Source organism: Tympanuchus pallidicinctus, unplaced genomic scaffold (assembly GCF_026119805.1).
Source record: "Tympanuchus pallidicinctus isolate F22 unplaced genomic scaffold, pur_lepc_1.0 scaffold16, whole genome shotgun sequence".
In the NCBI taxonomy this organism is placed as follows: domain Eukaryota; kingdom Metazoa; phylum Chordata; class Aves; order Galliformes; family Phasianidae; genus Tympanuchus; species Tympanuchus pallidicinctus.
In genome coordinates, this window is record NW_026294679.1 from 17,129,762 (window position 1) to 17,145,541 (window position 15,780).

The window sequence follows — 15,780 nt, forward strand, 5'->3', positions numbered from 1 at the left end:
CAGCAACTGAAAGATTCTCTGACTCTTTTAAAGGACACAAGCAAAGAAAAGATACCAAGTGACCTAAAATACCTAAGTGACACTAAATACCAAAAGTGAAGAAGACAACTGCTACAGAACACCAGAAAGCAGAGAGCCACAAAACAGCTGGGGGGAAAAGTTTTCAATATGTTTTAAAAGTGCATTAAAGAATCATATCAAAAGTTTGACCAAAAATAGTAACTGTAAAAGGTTTTAATTTTAAATCCCAGTGACAAAAACTTAGAATCCAATTACAAATGTGCTACTTTCACTAATTCATTCATTTATCTGTTAAATACAAGCAGATTAAAGTGCTATGAAATCCCATCACAAGTATTTGGCATTAAATACCTCAGCAATAAGAGCGTTAGGATGGAACAAAGAACTCCAAAACATCCCACAGCCACAGCACTTACAGTTCCTTCACAGATCTCGCCTTTAATGCCCCACATTGCACACAATCACTTATTGGTGATGGGCACTGAGGTTTTAAACTACATTTCAAAATAAAGGCTTTGCATTCGAGGTCATCTATAGGAAACAACACTGACGTACTGGATTCACTACAAGCAGCAGTAGAGAGTGCTCTGGTATCCAACTTCTCTCTCTTGGACTTCAGTAGTACCAAAAACATTGCTAAGAAGTTCCTAAGCTAGGAAGCTCAAGAATTCCCATTCTTTATTCAAGAACAAAACCTTCAGAAGCACTGCTATGCATTGTATGCTAGTGACACACTAAGAGTTGTGATGAGGAAATTTCTGTGGAATCAACCTCAAGTGTAAGAGGAGAGGAATAAAGTAGCTCTAGTTATACTGAGATTTTTTGATTTCCCCTCAACTCCAAGTTGTCATTAATGAGATCCTTTTATGGCCAAAATAAGCTTATTAGAAATGGAACTTTTTTTCTGTTCCACATCTTGACATACAAGTGGCACAAGAATCCTGTCATGTTTCAATTTAATAAACAGCGGAAGAAACACTGGCTGCTGTTCAAAGGAGGAGCTTTGCATTGCAGGAAGCCATGCAAAGAAAGTCACTCTGCTGGAAAGCTTGACTGCTTGTTCAGTGAACCACTCTCATACACAATGATCTTTCTGTTACCGTGCATCTCCTGAATATTCACTTTGGGCATAAAATGAAAAAAGTGGACTTAGCCCTCACACCACTAACAATGTAAAGCTTTTTAGGACATCGTGTTACTACCCCTCCTTCTACAAACTGCCCAGGAAATTGTGTTTCTCTCCATCCTAAACACAGGCACGATGAACAATCACCAACTGATCCATGCTGACCAGCACAACTGCCACATTCACTTTTTGCTGTTTCCATAATAAAACTTGAGACTAAATGCTAGAAGCAATTTTTGTATTTTTATCCAGGAAGCATCACTAACTACTGTCAGTTTCAGTCTGGCATAAACTTAGGCTCTAAAACTTTAAAGAATACATTTAGGACCTGCAGAGATACACTATCTCTGACATCAGATTTCCCACAGAATCATCTTAGAGCCACACACGAACAGCTGTGTGCATGTGTTCAAGTATCTATTTGCCCAGGGAGGTTGTGGATGCCCCGTCCTTGGACATGTTTAAGGCCAGGTTGGACGGGGTCCTGGGCAACCTGATCTGAATGTGTACGTTTGGTGGCCCTGCTAAGCAGGGGGGTTGGAACTACATGATCCTTGAGGTCCCTTCCAACCTGAGTGATTCTGTGATTCTGTGATCTACAGGTCCAACTCCAGGACAGATGCTTCACTAAGAGGCGAAACATTCTGGGCTGTAACTCCCTATTCTGCTCACATCCCCTTCATTTATTTTTGACATTAACATAATTCTAATGTGTTTGTACATTTAGTGACCAGTAACTAAAAGAAAAACAAACAGCAAGATGTTGTCTCCTGAAAGCAGCACAACCATAAGGCCAAGAGAGAAAAGGATTTCTGAATCTGATGAGGCTCTTCTCTTCTTTCCTCCAGCAGGCATTAGCCGTACCACTTCTTTGCAACTTGAACTGCAGTTGCCACCAGCTGGGAATCACACCTGGTTTGCTCTGTGCCACCATCTCCTGGAGGAACCATTGCCCACCCAGTAGAGGATCACAGTTGTACAGCAGTAACTGCCAACATGCTCCTCCTTTGCAGAAGGCAAGCCTGGACAAACTTCATCTGGCTGCATTGCCGGGTACTTCAGGCTGTTCTGTCAAAGATGGGATTTTATGTTCACCACAGTAAGCACAGGCATGATAGGCACCATAACCTTTGTTTTGTTCTTTACATTTGCCTGCAAGCACTTTTGGCCTAATCAGCTGGAAAGCTCTCTGTAGGGCAGAGAAATGCCAGTGTTGCCACTAGCAGACTTGAAAGAAGATACTTATCACATCTCACTGTTTCTTCCTCCACAGTCTACCAGTCTTTTCTTTATCTATGTCATCTGTACCTTTGTTTCACCAACTACCTTAAGCTACCTCAAAAATAAAATAAACCCACAAACAGTAGAATCACAGCACAGCTTGGAAGCAATGCCTGGGGATCATCTACCTGCTCCTGACAGGCACACCTTCAAACCTGTATTTGTATAGGATTGTTCAGGGCATTGCTGAAAGTCTCCACAGATGGAGACTCTAAAATGCCCTGGGACCCTGGCAGTACTCCATACTTAATCATGGGAAGATATTCCTTTCACAGTCAATTGAAATTTCTATTCTTACAGCTTATGAGCCTTGTTCTTTTCACTGTGCACCTTTGAGCCTGGCTCCATCATCTTTATGACCCTTCTTAATGGCAGTAATTACATTCCCACCTGTGCCTTCCTCTGCTCCAGCTGCCCCCATCCCTCATCCACCCCCAGCACCTGAGCAGCCGGGTTACAGCCTCTCCCTCATTTGTCTCCGAATGTGAACTCAGAACACATGTGAACCATGGAGTAATACTGTAGCAGGATCTGGGCAACTGCCCCACATAGCTCTCTATAGCTACTAGCCAGGCTCTTCCTCATATCTAACCGCCTTCTGCTCAGCTTCTCCTTCCCTAGGAGCCCTCAGCTGCAAGAGCTGCTCCCCATCATCAGGCCCCAGCCAGTAGAAGGATCAATTTATGCACCTAAGTCCATATGACCACATACATCCACAGAGCTGGGCACTTTCTTGACTGAGAACACAGCCAGAAATGTGATACCTGGTGATCATTTTCCTCATTTCACTACAGACAAAACTCTAGATAGGAGACTGTTGAGCCTTTGTTTAGAAAACTGAGATACAAGATAAGTGTTTAAGAACGAATGGACACAGACTACAATGACTGGAGCACGCATTTTAGCCACAGTTCATAGTTAAGAGGAAATACCAAGATATTTGCCCACATACTTTTAGGCTTTGTAGTTAAAAATACCTTGGTACGTGAAGTCAGAGATTGACAGATTTGTATGTTGTGGTTTTTTGTTTTTTGTTTTTTTGTTTTTTTTTTTAAATAAATACTCAAAATTTGTAATTACAGGGAAAGGGCTTTCCAGCACTACTATACAATTAATGTTTCCCTTTGTTGTCCATTTGAAGTGCATGCACATGAGCACACACATATACAGTACTTGCTTTGTTTGCAACACAGATGACCAAAGTGTGCTTCTTGCCGGTCACCATCTAGCAATAGTCTACAGTTTCCAACTGAGAAAGATTAATAAGCATCCCATCTGTTCACATATCAAGCAGCATTTATCCAACAATAAAAGTGACAATATGGACAACTATGAGGTTTATTTCAGTAACATGCTTACAGGCAAACCATTTGGACGGGAAAAGAAACAAGGATTAGCTATTAACTGCTTAGGAAAAAAAAAAGTGCTCAAAGTTGAGAAGAAAAGCATTACTAATTATAAGCTTAGCACAACAAGATTATCATCTCTTCACACAAGAATTTAAGAAAAATGCAGGCACTAGAGAAAGCTTGACAAGACATTTTACAAAATAAACAACAGCCCAAGTAACAGTATTGTGAACAGAGGTGCTTGGGCAGTTCTCTTTGTGAAGACTATCTGTGCAGACACAGAACCAGACCAGTCTGATACTGTCATCTGAGTCTCTTGGAGGAGTTCGCACCCAAAGTCTCTGCACAAAAACCTGTGGCAGAAGCAAAGCCCTGTGCACTGCTGGCTCTTCTGGAAACAGGCAGTGAACTGGAGTATTCCTTATGCTTTGCAGGCTGCAAAAGTCTTCTAGCACAGAAAAGGAGATTTGCTATCAAAACGAGCGCATTCACTGAGCTCTCACACTAATTTTTATATCAAGTAAGGAAAATTTAAGTTCTATTTTTAAAATGTATTGCAATTCTCATCCATTTTGATTTAACACTTCAAATTCAAATTCATTTAATTGAAGTATATATCATACAAAGCTAGAATTATTACTGTGTTATTTCCCACAATTTTTTAAGTCAACGTACTGGCAATGCGCTCTGCCCACCACCACTTGGCTCTGAGCTTCTTGGCACCACTTTCAAATTCTAAGACCACACATTTCTTAAAAATGATACCAGTCACAGCTGAGCAATGCTGCAGTTTTGCCACAAGATTTTTTTTTTTAAAGATACATAGCACTAAAATTCCACTCAATATTTGGCATATACAAACAGAACTTCTCAATGAAATACACCTGGAGTTCCACATTTTGAGAAAGAGCTGGGACAGAAAATGAGAAGGGTATTCCACACACAATTTTTCCTTCATCTATTACTGCGTTATAATGGGCTGGAAAAAGCTACAAGGGAAGTTCTAAACACTAAATGAACAGCAGCCTCTACCAAGCAGAAAAATCTAAAAGGATAAATGCTAAGTATTTCTGAAGTACCACAAAACGCTAGCAGGCGTTTGTATTCCTATACATAAAATATATCTTACATTAAAAAGAAAACATTAACCATTTTAACTTCATGTTCCTGACATCCACTTTCTAGTCTTAAGTAAGGCACTGCCTCATCAGGAAAGCATTTCTTCACAAACAGTATTTAAAGAAAGTAAAAACACAAGCAGTTATCAGTCCTACAACACCACGCCTTCATCCAAAAATTTACATGCTCCTTGTTCTCCATAAGGACCCCCTTATTGATACTCACCTGTTTTGAAACAATTAACATACATTGACATGGAAGAGAATGTCCATTCACAGTAAGTTAATGGCTGAAAACTGCTAGGTCAGTGCTGGCTGCCTAACAGAGACAATGACAAATTTGAGCAGCAGGCCCAGCTCAACCTCATGAGGTTCAATAAATCTAAGAGCAAGGTCTGCACCTGGGTCACGGCAACCCCTGCTATCAGTACCAGCTGGGGGATGTAAGAATGGAACACAGCCCTGCAGAAAAAGACCTGGGGATGCGAGCCAGCAATGTGCCCTCGCAGCCCACACAGCCAACTGTATCCTGGACTGCACCTAAAGAAGCACTGCCAGCAGGGCAAGGGAGGTGATCCTGCCCCTGTATGTATAAATATACATACAAGAAAGAAGAGACAGACTTTTTAGCAGGGTCTCTTGTGATAGGACAAAGGGGAATTGTTTCAAACTAAAAGAGAGGAGATACAGATTGGACATAAGGAAGAACCTTTTTACAATAAGGGTAGTAAGGCACTGGCACAGGTTGCCCAGTGAGGCAGTTGATGCCCCATCTCTGACATCCAAGGTCAGGCTTGATGGTCTGAGCACCTGATGGAGCTGTATGTGGCTCCATTCATTGCAGGTGAGTTGGACAAAAGGGCTTTTAAGGGACTCTTCCAACTCAAATAATTCTACGATTCTAACAGGTGCTTGTGCCCAACAGTTCTTGGTCTCCACAGTGCATTCAATCACAATAAATAGCTTTTTCAGGATGCTTTCAGGTAACATCAGCAGAAGACTCCATTTGCACATGGATGTTTTTAAGCAAGCGTCTCTGAACACGAGAAATCTATCCACTTGCACTTCATTACTCTTCTAATCTGTGAATCTTTGTGCAAGTACACAACTGATAGCAACAGCCACTTCAGCAGCCTCCTTGTCTTCCTACCTCCTAACAGCATACTTGCTTAGACACAAGGGAATTAATCAGGCTGAAAAATAGTCCACATGGAAGAATTTTTTTTTTCCAGCTGCATCACTTAGCTCCTTGATCTATTTTGCCCCACAGCAGCCAGAGAGGAGGATTGGTGGGGAAAAAGATTGCTCAAGCAAGATAGCCACTGAAACTACGGTGTGACGCTACAGAAATAGAAACAATTGTAATTGCTTTGAAAACAAAGATTTTATCAACCAGTTCACTGATACTGCAGTCACAGTTAAAAATAATATCCACAAGTTCAAATGACTATTTGTGTATTTTCATACAAATAGATCATATATATGGAACAATGTCCTCTTCAACAGAAAAGATGTAAAAAATGATCTTTCCACAAGGAGAGCCAGAATGGGGGATGAGCTGCTGGAGAGGAGCTCTGCAGAGAGGGACCTGGGCGTCCTGGTGGATGACAGGTTGGCCATGAGCCAGCAGTGTGCCCTTTTGGCCAAAAAGGCCAATGGCATTCTGGGGTGCATTAAAAAGAGCGTGTCCAGCAGGTCGAGGGAGGTGATCCTCCCCCTCTACTCTGCCCTGGTAAGGCCTCATCTGGAGTACTGTGTCCAGTTCTGGGCTCCGCAGTACAAAGAAGACAGGGATCTCTTGGAAAGAGTCCAGCGGAGGGCCACAAAAATGGTGAAGGGCCTGGAGCATCTCTCCTATGAAGAAAGGCTGAGTGAACTGGGTCTGTTCAGCCTTGAGAAAAGATGACTGAGAGGGGAATCTAATCTAAGTTTATAAATATCTGAGGTGTGGGGGCACAGTGGTGAGGCCAGTCTCTTTCCAGTGGTACGTGGAGACAGGACAAGGAGAAACAGACATAAGCTGCAGCAGAGGAAGTTCCTCACAAATGTGCATAAGAGCTTCTTTACAGTAAGGGTGACGGAGCACTGGAACAGGCTGCCCAGGGGGGTTGTGGAGTCTCCTCTGGAGATGTTCAAGACCTGCCTGGACGCCTACCTGTGCGACCTGCTGTAGGGAACCTGCTTTGGCAGGGGGGTTGGACTCGATGATCTCTAGAGGCCCCTTCCAACCCCTACAATTCTGTGATTCTGTGAAAGCCTTTATCAAGTTTAAAAGTAAAATTTCCACCTCAATCTAAGCAAGGTACTTACTGAAAAAGATTTGAAAATTACTTATTTGGATGCTTAACTCAGCAATGCAAAGATTATTTTCCAGAATCCATGAGTGTGCTCTGGTGAACTTCACAGCAGGAAAACAGCACAAGTAGCTTCAATTGGATTTTTAAAGAGCTTTCAAGGACCGAGAGATCTTCCCACAATATAAACAGATTTCTAAACAAATGAAGAACAACTCAGGTTTTTTGTTTGTTTGTTTTTTAAGAATACATTTACAGCAAGAAAATATTCAGTCTTTATTAAAAACCTATCATGAAAAGCAGATCAATAGGAAAAAAAAATACAGCAACAAACATTACATGCATACAAAATAACATTAATAAAAAACACTGTAAGCACAGCACTTTTTCCCCATGGGTGAAGGGGAGGAAAAGAATGAAGTTGAAGACATGGCATACCATACTCTTCATCAGACCATCAAGGTTACTTGCATTTGTCAAGGACACAAAACTTCAAAAAGGAAGAGGTCTGTATGCATGCACTTTCTGTGCATCTTTTAAAGAATATCCATACAAATAATTTGGCAGTTAAGGAAGAAAGTACAAACAAAAACAACAAAGGGAATACAAAGGTAACAGATAACCAAGTAGCTGGAATAAACTACAAGGAATCATTTCTGGTATGCTGCAGGCAGAAAATGAGTTGTCATTGAAATACACAAGCGCTTGGTTACCTAAATATAGAGACATTTAGGCAAGAATTAGACAATGTAACAAGTTTACATGAAGAATTTGGAAGGTTGTTACATCTGCTCTCCTACAAAGCCAGCCAAAGCCCAGCTCCCTAATGAAATTTCGCTGAACTTTTAATGAAAGTTGAAAGTTAAAACACAAAAGCCACACATACAAAAGGGCAGCTGTACTCTACCTGGAACAAATAGTCCCAAACCACAAAATTCAATACCACAGTAGAGGATTTTTTTTATTTTTTTTTGTAAAACTGTTGCTGGCCTAGAAGTCTCCATGAAGTAATGGCACTTCACAACACTACTTTGAATCTTGTGAATCAGTAGCATCCCTGGTCAAAAAAAAAGCTTGTTAGACCCGAGGACGCTATTAACATTCCCTTTCAAAGTTAAGGCAACAATTTCACACAGCATCCCCTCCAACTCTGGATTAGTTTTGGTCAATAGATGTTTGATTCTTCCTTCCCATCACACTTCCACCCAGTCAGCCCTGGAAACTGCCACGATCTGACAGTCTGGAACGTGCCGAGTGCCTGTACGGGCATCACGTGTGTTGCAGCGCTCCCTACCAGAACCAGGCATTCCCATCAGAGTTTCTTGGCATTCAGACTCTTAAGGGAGGAAACTGAGACCATAGACCAAAAGCCACAGGAAAGACAGGAAATTGATGTGGGATGATCACTGCTCCTATCTAACCAGCCTATGCTACACACCTTTGAATCAAGTGGGGAATGACAAGATGGCTGCCCCCACACGTTGAGATCACAGAACAAGACTACACAAAATTCAACGCATTTTTCTTTGCTAATATTGAAGGAAGAGCTTCCCTGCGTCATACACAAGGGATACTCAGATTCATCAGTGAGGTCACCAGGATACTACCCTTAACCAGGTTGGGCCCAGTTTCTCTTCACGTAATAACACTTCAAACTAGTTCAAAGTTATCTATCCAACATATCTGCAGATACAGAGAGATACATTAACACTTCTATACGTGCTTCTGCCTTAGAAGCACTACTGTTGGCACCTCCAGAAGCAAGGCTGTGTCTCAGCACTTCAGCTGTGTGCCATTATAGCCAAGTCTCCACACCTGTACACAGAAGCCAGCCGTAGTTAAGCTTGCTAAATGCTACAAGCACATGCCCAGGAGGCAAGCAATACCTTCCACAAACCAGTACAGCACCTTTTGTATTATCAGATAGGCCAAAGCACACAGGGTTTTAGACTGGCTGAAAGACTTCAGCAAGCCTGCTCCACCTGATACAGAAATTCAAAGCCATGCTATACGTATAGCTAGGGGAACAAAACAATTGAATGGGACTTGTATCTGTGAGTTATCAGCAGTGCCTGGCCAGGATTCACTGTGAAAGCTCCGCATTGAAATAAGAAATCAGGCTTCAGGAGCCAAACTGGATGCTGTTAATGACACGGAGGAAACAAAGTACAAAGAAAATTTGCAAAGAGACAGCTCATTCCTTTTACAAGGAATATGAGAACTAAAAGGCAAAAGAATCAAAGGCATTGCCCACCTCCCCCCCAAGCTCTATAATCAGAGCAGTTATGGGAAGCGTTTTTTGCTTCAGGAGGCGTTTTAGAGGCAAGGTCATGGAAGTTCAGCACAGAGGTGGCTGCGCACGGCCGCGTTTGCACCTCATTGCGCCGAGGGCCGTGGTGCCAGAGCTGCCCACGGCCGCTGCCCCCCGCCCGGGGAAGAGGAGGAGCCCGGCGCCGAGCCCGCTGCCCCTCCTGTCACACCAACAAAGAGGTCCCCGCCATTATCCGCCCAGGAACCTCCAGCCGTCCCTGCACCGCCGGGCCGCGGCGAAGCCCGGCAAGCAGAGAAGGTCACGAGCGCGGAGAGCCCCGCAGGAAGCAAAGGGCCCGGCCCGGCCACGCTCGCTGCCAACCCAACGCCCCCGCGCTGGAACGTAAACAAAGCGGCCGGGCCCGGACCCCGCGGCGCCGCCGCTCTCCGCGCACCCGCCCGGCTCCGGCCCCGCTTCCCAAGCGCCTCCGCCTCCACCCCTCCACAGCCCCAGGCGCCGCACTCACCGCCCGCCGCCGCCTCCTGCCTCGGCCGCTGAATAATGAGCCGGGGCCGGGCCGCGCACACGCACCGCGCTTCGCCCGCCCGGCGCGGCTGCGGCTGCCCGCCCCCTCCGCTCGCTCCGCCCGCGCGCCCGGCCCGGCCTCCCCTGAGCCGTCCCTTCGGGCGCGGGCGCGGGCGCTGCGGGAGGCCGCGGCTGCCAGCGCCGTCGCCGAGCCCGGCCTGGTGTCTGCGGGGCTGTGCCCGCCAGCTCCTTCCCAGGGTTATGCCCTGAACCTGCCCCTGCCATGACAAAACTGCGTTTTTCAGGTGTTTGCCTTCACGCTCCCCTCCAATGCTTTGGCAGTCGGCCTTGGCGCTGGAGCATCCGTTTCCTAGTGCTCCCAGACATCCTGCACGGCCTTGGCAGTCCCAGCCTTCCCCTTGCACGCCTGGCACCGCAATGCTTTATCTCATTGCTGGGTGTCTGGAGCGGTGTAACATCTTCTGTATCTGGTTTGGCACTGTTTTTCTAAATTTTAAGCACCTATTCGTGAGATTTTGAGTTATTACCACTGCCTTTAGCTCTTGGCACTCTCGATGGTACTCGGCTTTGTTTTTTCAATATTCTGTTTGTTATTCTTCCCTTCCTTTCCCTTCCCTCCTCTGTTTTTTCCTTTTCTTCCAGCAATACCCCTGTTTACAGACTTCGTGCCTTGAAGCTGTGTCAACATGCCTGAAACAAACCTTTGTATGGTTACATCGTATAGTACTAAAAAAAACCTTCTGAAGAGTATTTAAAAATACATAAAATCTGCTGGTTAGGCACAGTAAAATGGATATTTCACATCTTACTCATTGTCAAACACTGGAATGGCTTATGTCACATTTTTGAAGGTGCAGAATAATGCAGTGAGATTGTCTTTCTGTATCTCTGTAAGAAAGAATAAATTCTTACCTAGTAAAGATGCTACTTCAGATGTTCCAGAATTACTCTCTGTGGCAGTATCAAAAGCTTAACTTCAACAAAGCTATACTACTCATATTCCCATCTTAGGGAAATATCTGCACTCTCTGACCTTAAAATTTTCAATATAAGCAAGCCCATTTCGACCCCATAAGTTAGAAGTGGTTCCTTTGCAGTTCCATACAGACACATGACAATTTATAGGAAAACAAAATAAAACAAGACTGTTGCTCAAACTGCCCCCAGGCATCCCTGGATCCCAGTTGGCTTTAAGCATGTTACCAAGGTAGCATCTCCCACCTCATCAGCCATTATTTCCATGAGACTGTCCCAGAACTTGCATAGCCAGCTTTTAGGTTTGAGACTCCTTGTTGAATTATGTTAGATCATGATCAGACATTGTATTCTCTGCTGTGTTTATGTGTGAAAGAGGCAAAATTCAGCTTGGCAGAAGGAGTAGTATGAAACCTCAGACAATGCAGCACAACTTAGTCTGGGTAGATCATACCCATCTTCACCTGCAGACAGACAGGCCCTACTGATTTTGGCTGATGCATGTCATGGTACCTTCATGTAATTCCCCCAGTTAGCAAAAAGTCCTCCCCTGAAAGAACCAGGTGGGGAGAACCTTGTTCAGCCACTATGGGTATTTGCAACAAGGCTTGTGGCCTTGCAGATCACTGATGCTAATCTTTGTCTTTTGGGTAGAGTTATTGGCTCCTGATCACCCTACTTTAGGTAAGACCGCATTAAAATTTGCAAGTTAAGAAGGATCTCAGTCCCTTTAAGGTATAAAACTGTGCTTTGCTTGCGATTCAGATATGTCACATTTATTTTTCAGGGCACAATCAAAATCTCATTATGATTTTATAGCTTTCAAAGTTGGCACTTTTTAACAGAGAGATATTTCTAAGTGACTTTTTAACTCCTCAGTTTGGCTGTCCAAGCATCGTTAGTCTTGGCTTTGGATTGTTGCTCTAAATTATGCAGTTGTTGAGTGTCTAATAAATACTTTTATAGAAAAATAGTGCCAGAAAAGTCTGAATTATGTCAGAATACTGCAATCTTTTTCACTTCCATGCATAGGTATAATGGTATGTTTATGATCACCGTACTAAAATGTTTGATTCAGCAGTCATTAAATTGCATTAGGAATGTAGTTTTGTCATTTCTGAGGATTTTCAGTAAGTTCTTATCAATTACCACATCCTTGGTAGTAAACACTGTTATAACACACTGATACTTACAAACTGCAAAAAACACAATTCAGGCTGAATTCTCTGGAGTCAAGGCAATGGAACTGAGTATCCCACCCAAATTTCATAAATAAAAAATATCAAAAATTAGATATTATGGCATAAAATCCAGTTCAAAACTACATAAAATTGTTATTTTTGCCCACAGAAATTCAACAGAAAGGAATAATGATTTCTTTGTGCACCAGAATGGACTGCTATAATATATGCAGTAACCCAGTAACATCCAGCTGAGTGGGACTGAAGTGAAAAGATAGTACGTAGCAACTCCTTAAAGCACAATAGCTGTTTTGCAAGTAAATATTTAATTATGCCTGCAGTCATTTTAGACAAGCTGGAAATAGACACAAGATATTCCAGTCATGCCTGGAGCACAAGCAAAATAGCAACATTTAGATAAACAGGTGAAGAACTGCAGGTATTGATTTCTTCCAGAATCATTTTGGTTATCTATATAAAGACATTTTTTTGAAAGAAAGGTCCATCCAAGTTTTTTTTTTTTTCATTTCATAACCAATTTTCAATGAATTGCATTGCAAAAAGTTGAAATTCATCAGGTTCTCAGCCTAAACCACCTGTGCAAATGTGTAGCCACTGTAGTTATAGCTTTTTTTTAGTTATTATTTTAAACATTTATACATCGTCATCATCTCATAGCACCTAGGTATCTTGCAGCAGTGAAAGCCAACTTGGAAATGAACGAGATAAACTTCTCCTCATCTCATCCTGATCTCAAGAGGGTACTCGGCGGATTGCAAATTTTCCATGCTACCACTTGATAAATCCAAGCCAGGATCAACATCCATGTCCTCTTATGAAAACAGGTTGATAAATATTGTTTGCTAAGGAAGATTAGGTGGAGGCAAGGCCCAGACTTTAAAACATTTTAGAAAATTCTGGAATATATGTGCTTATGTGAAGTAAAAAATAGTTTGGTAATATCTTTACTCAAGCATCTTTCTACTGCTGCTTTTGGCGTAAAAGTTCAATTTCATATGAGAAAGTGAAACAGAAAATTTTCAGAAACTAACCAAAACCAAACTGAAGAAATGCAAACTGAAAAAGCATAAAATAATGAACCAAGAATTGTTGCTAACTAGAGCAGGCATTAAAACCATGTAGATCAGAGGGTGTCTCATATAACTAATAGCAAATCAACTTTTAGCAAAGAATCATGAATTAAGATTTTTAAATTTGTTACCAAGATCAATCAAATAGTTGCTGGCTTTGGGAAATATAACAGAGGGAAAACAGCCACCATGGGGCACCATGCGACAGGTTATAAGCATGACTGTAAATAGGGGACTGTGTTGATGGGGTACTTCAGGGTATCTTCAGCTCAGTAAATGTGATCTTTCTGTCTGTCCAATCTAGAAACTGTGGCCTCTGAAATGTCATTAATCCCATTAACCCCTTCTTCTCTGATTCTGCAAGGCTCTGTCGGAGTTGCCATCGTTCAAGGAGCAATCCATGTACATGAGTTGGCACACTGAGTGAACTGGCAGCAAAGAATGGACAGTCAGTGAAGCGTGCCCTGACAAATGATATTGGTTGTGGAGAAAAGTGTAGTTTTACCACTAGGAAACAGCACCTACGCAATCATATGCCTCTATGTAGCTCTATGCATTGACATTAACACAGCACAGTGTTCTTTGTTTTACTAGTCAGTTGAAATTTTGCATGGGATTTTCATATAATTTAGGAAATATTCTTGGAGTTTGGAATTATCTGAGGACATTAGATGGTGTGTTCACTGGGCTGGATTCTGGCAGTATGTTTTGATCATTTTGATCACTTAAAGTATTGCAGAGAAAAAATATTTTCACTCCATAAATAAAGTGTTAATCTGATATACAAATGTATATCTGAATATATGCAGGCTTCTTAGTGGTGGTCAACAACAAACTAAAGATAGAATCTCTTTTCCAAGAGAGAGGAGAGAGATTTTTTTTTTCCTTCCAACTGTGTAATTGCTGTGGAAAATGGCTATTTTAAATGAAACCACACATGATGCATTTACATGGCATTCCTCTGCCGTAATCCAGAAATCTGTAAAGAAGTTTTAGTCTTATTTTTCCCTCAGATTAATGGCATGTATTTGCAGTTCTTATTTAGAGAATGACTCCCTTGCAGTCCGTGAACATTTAGCCAGTAAAGGATGTCATTTTGTACCTTATATTATGAACTACTCTTTTCTTGTATGCTAGAAAGATGTCTTAAAAGACATCTCATAGGAATATTGTCCATCACTGAATTACTTATGGGATTGGCAGAGCTACAATCAGGTATTACGAACATGAGCTACTTTTCAATCATGTCTTATTGCCTCAAATCAAAACTCAAAAGCAGTGAAAGAATCAAAAGGAAATTTAACAGATTGCATTAAAAATGAGGTTTCAATTGGATCTTACCCATCCACAGATCTTTCTAAAGATTTAGAAAGTCCCAGAGGTCTGATGCAGCCTTTGCCTATTGTTCTTAAGGAAAACCAGTTAGCGTCACCAATGGGAGACAATAATTGAATTATGCTGTCTTTCAGCCCACTTCAAATACAAATTAAACAAACAAACAGCAGCAAAACACCAACCTCAGGTTAGTGCTTTTTTGTTTACCTTAGGAATAATTTCTTGGAGAGAAACAGGGTGTTCGGCTGTACATACTACATATTGACCTTCACACATTTTTTCACATATTTTCCTTCACAACTGAGATCATAGCTACAAAAATCCAACCGGGTGCCTCATGAAGACACTAATGTGAAATAACCCTGACTACAAAGACCAAAATAAGAGCATAGACTCACATCCCTATATTACTTTGCTAACCTAAATATAGATGACTGGATCAACTCCAATCTGCTTAGAAACCACATGGAAACAAATCTTTAACTTGTATATATGCTGCATACAGAGATGATGCATGAAGATTCAATATCGGAAATAATTAGGTTGTACTGTATGATTTGGAGCAGACTTGAAACAAAAAGAGAGATTGTCTGTTGGGTTTTTTGTTTGTTTGTTTTTTGTGTTTTTGTTTTAAGGTTCAAGTGATCTCCATTTGTTTCTGGCCACTCCAGCAGTTTATGGTCTGCTCTACGGGACTCTGAAATAAAACTGTTGAAACTTAACAAAAGCACTGTGACTCTTCACTTTTTAATAGAAACCCCCATGTTTGAACCATGATTATAGTACTAACAGCCTGCATGTACCATCATCAGCTGAGAAGTAAATAATAATCCTCACCTTTATGTAAACTTTAAGAGCTTCCCACACTTCAGCTTCTTTGGGATGAAAAGGCATTAATGCCAGAGAATAATTGGATTCTAACCCTTGCCAAGTCTCAGAAAGCTGGACAGAGCATAAGGGAGATCCTAAGCCTCCATCCAGCAGTTCCTTCACTAGGATAAATGGTCTTTCATCTTGTTAACCTTCTTTTATAGTGATCTAGTTACATAAACTTTGCCACAATCACAAAAGTGTCATCTCTGCACAGTAGGGGATACAGTTGGTGAACAGAATGAACTCAGATAAAGCTCTCATATAATCTCAGTTTATGCCTGAAATGTCACTTTAATTCAGCTCAATACAAGGTAAATATTATTCTAAAATGCTTCATCT

At 41.9% G+C, this 15,780-nt stretch overlaps 1 protein-coding gene across 7 annotated transcripts in view; it reads right to left on the reverse strand.

The window, feature by feature from the left end:
* Positions 1-15,780, reverse strand: part of MAPK8 (mitogen-activated protein kinase 8) — a 185,648-nt gene that overhangs the window by 35,065 nt on the left and 134,803 nt on the right. For 2 of the 7 annotated variants that reach the window (XM_052677721.1, XM_052677727.1), the window contains exon 1: positions 5,122-5,254. The exons of 2 other annotated variants lie outside the window; for them this stretch is intronic. The gene's annotated coding sequence lies outside the window, so the exon portion shown is untranslated. Of the gene's footprint in view, positions 1-5,121; positions 5,255-9,966; positions 10,080-15,780 lie in introns of those variants that run through there. 3 more of the 7 variants (XM_052677720.1, XM_052677726.1, XM_052677722.1) reach the window with 2 other exon arrangements.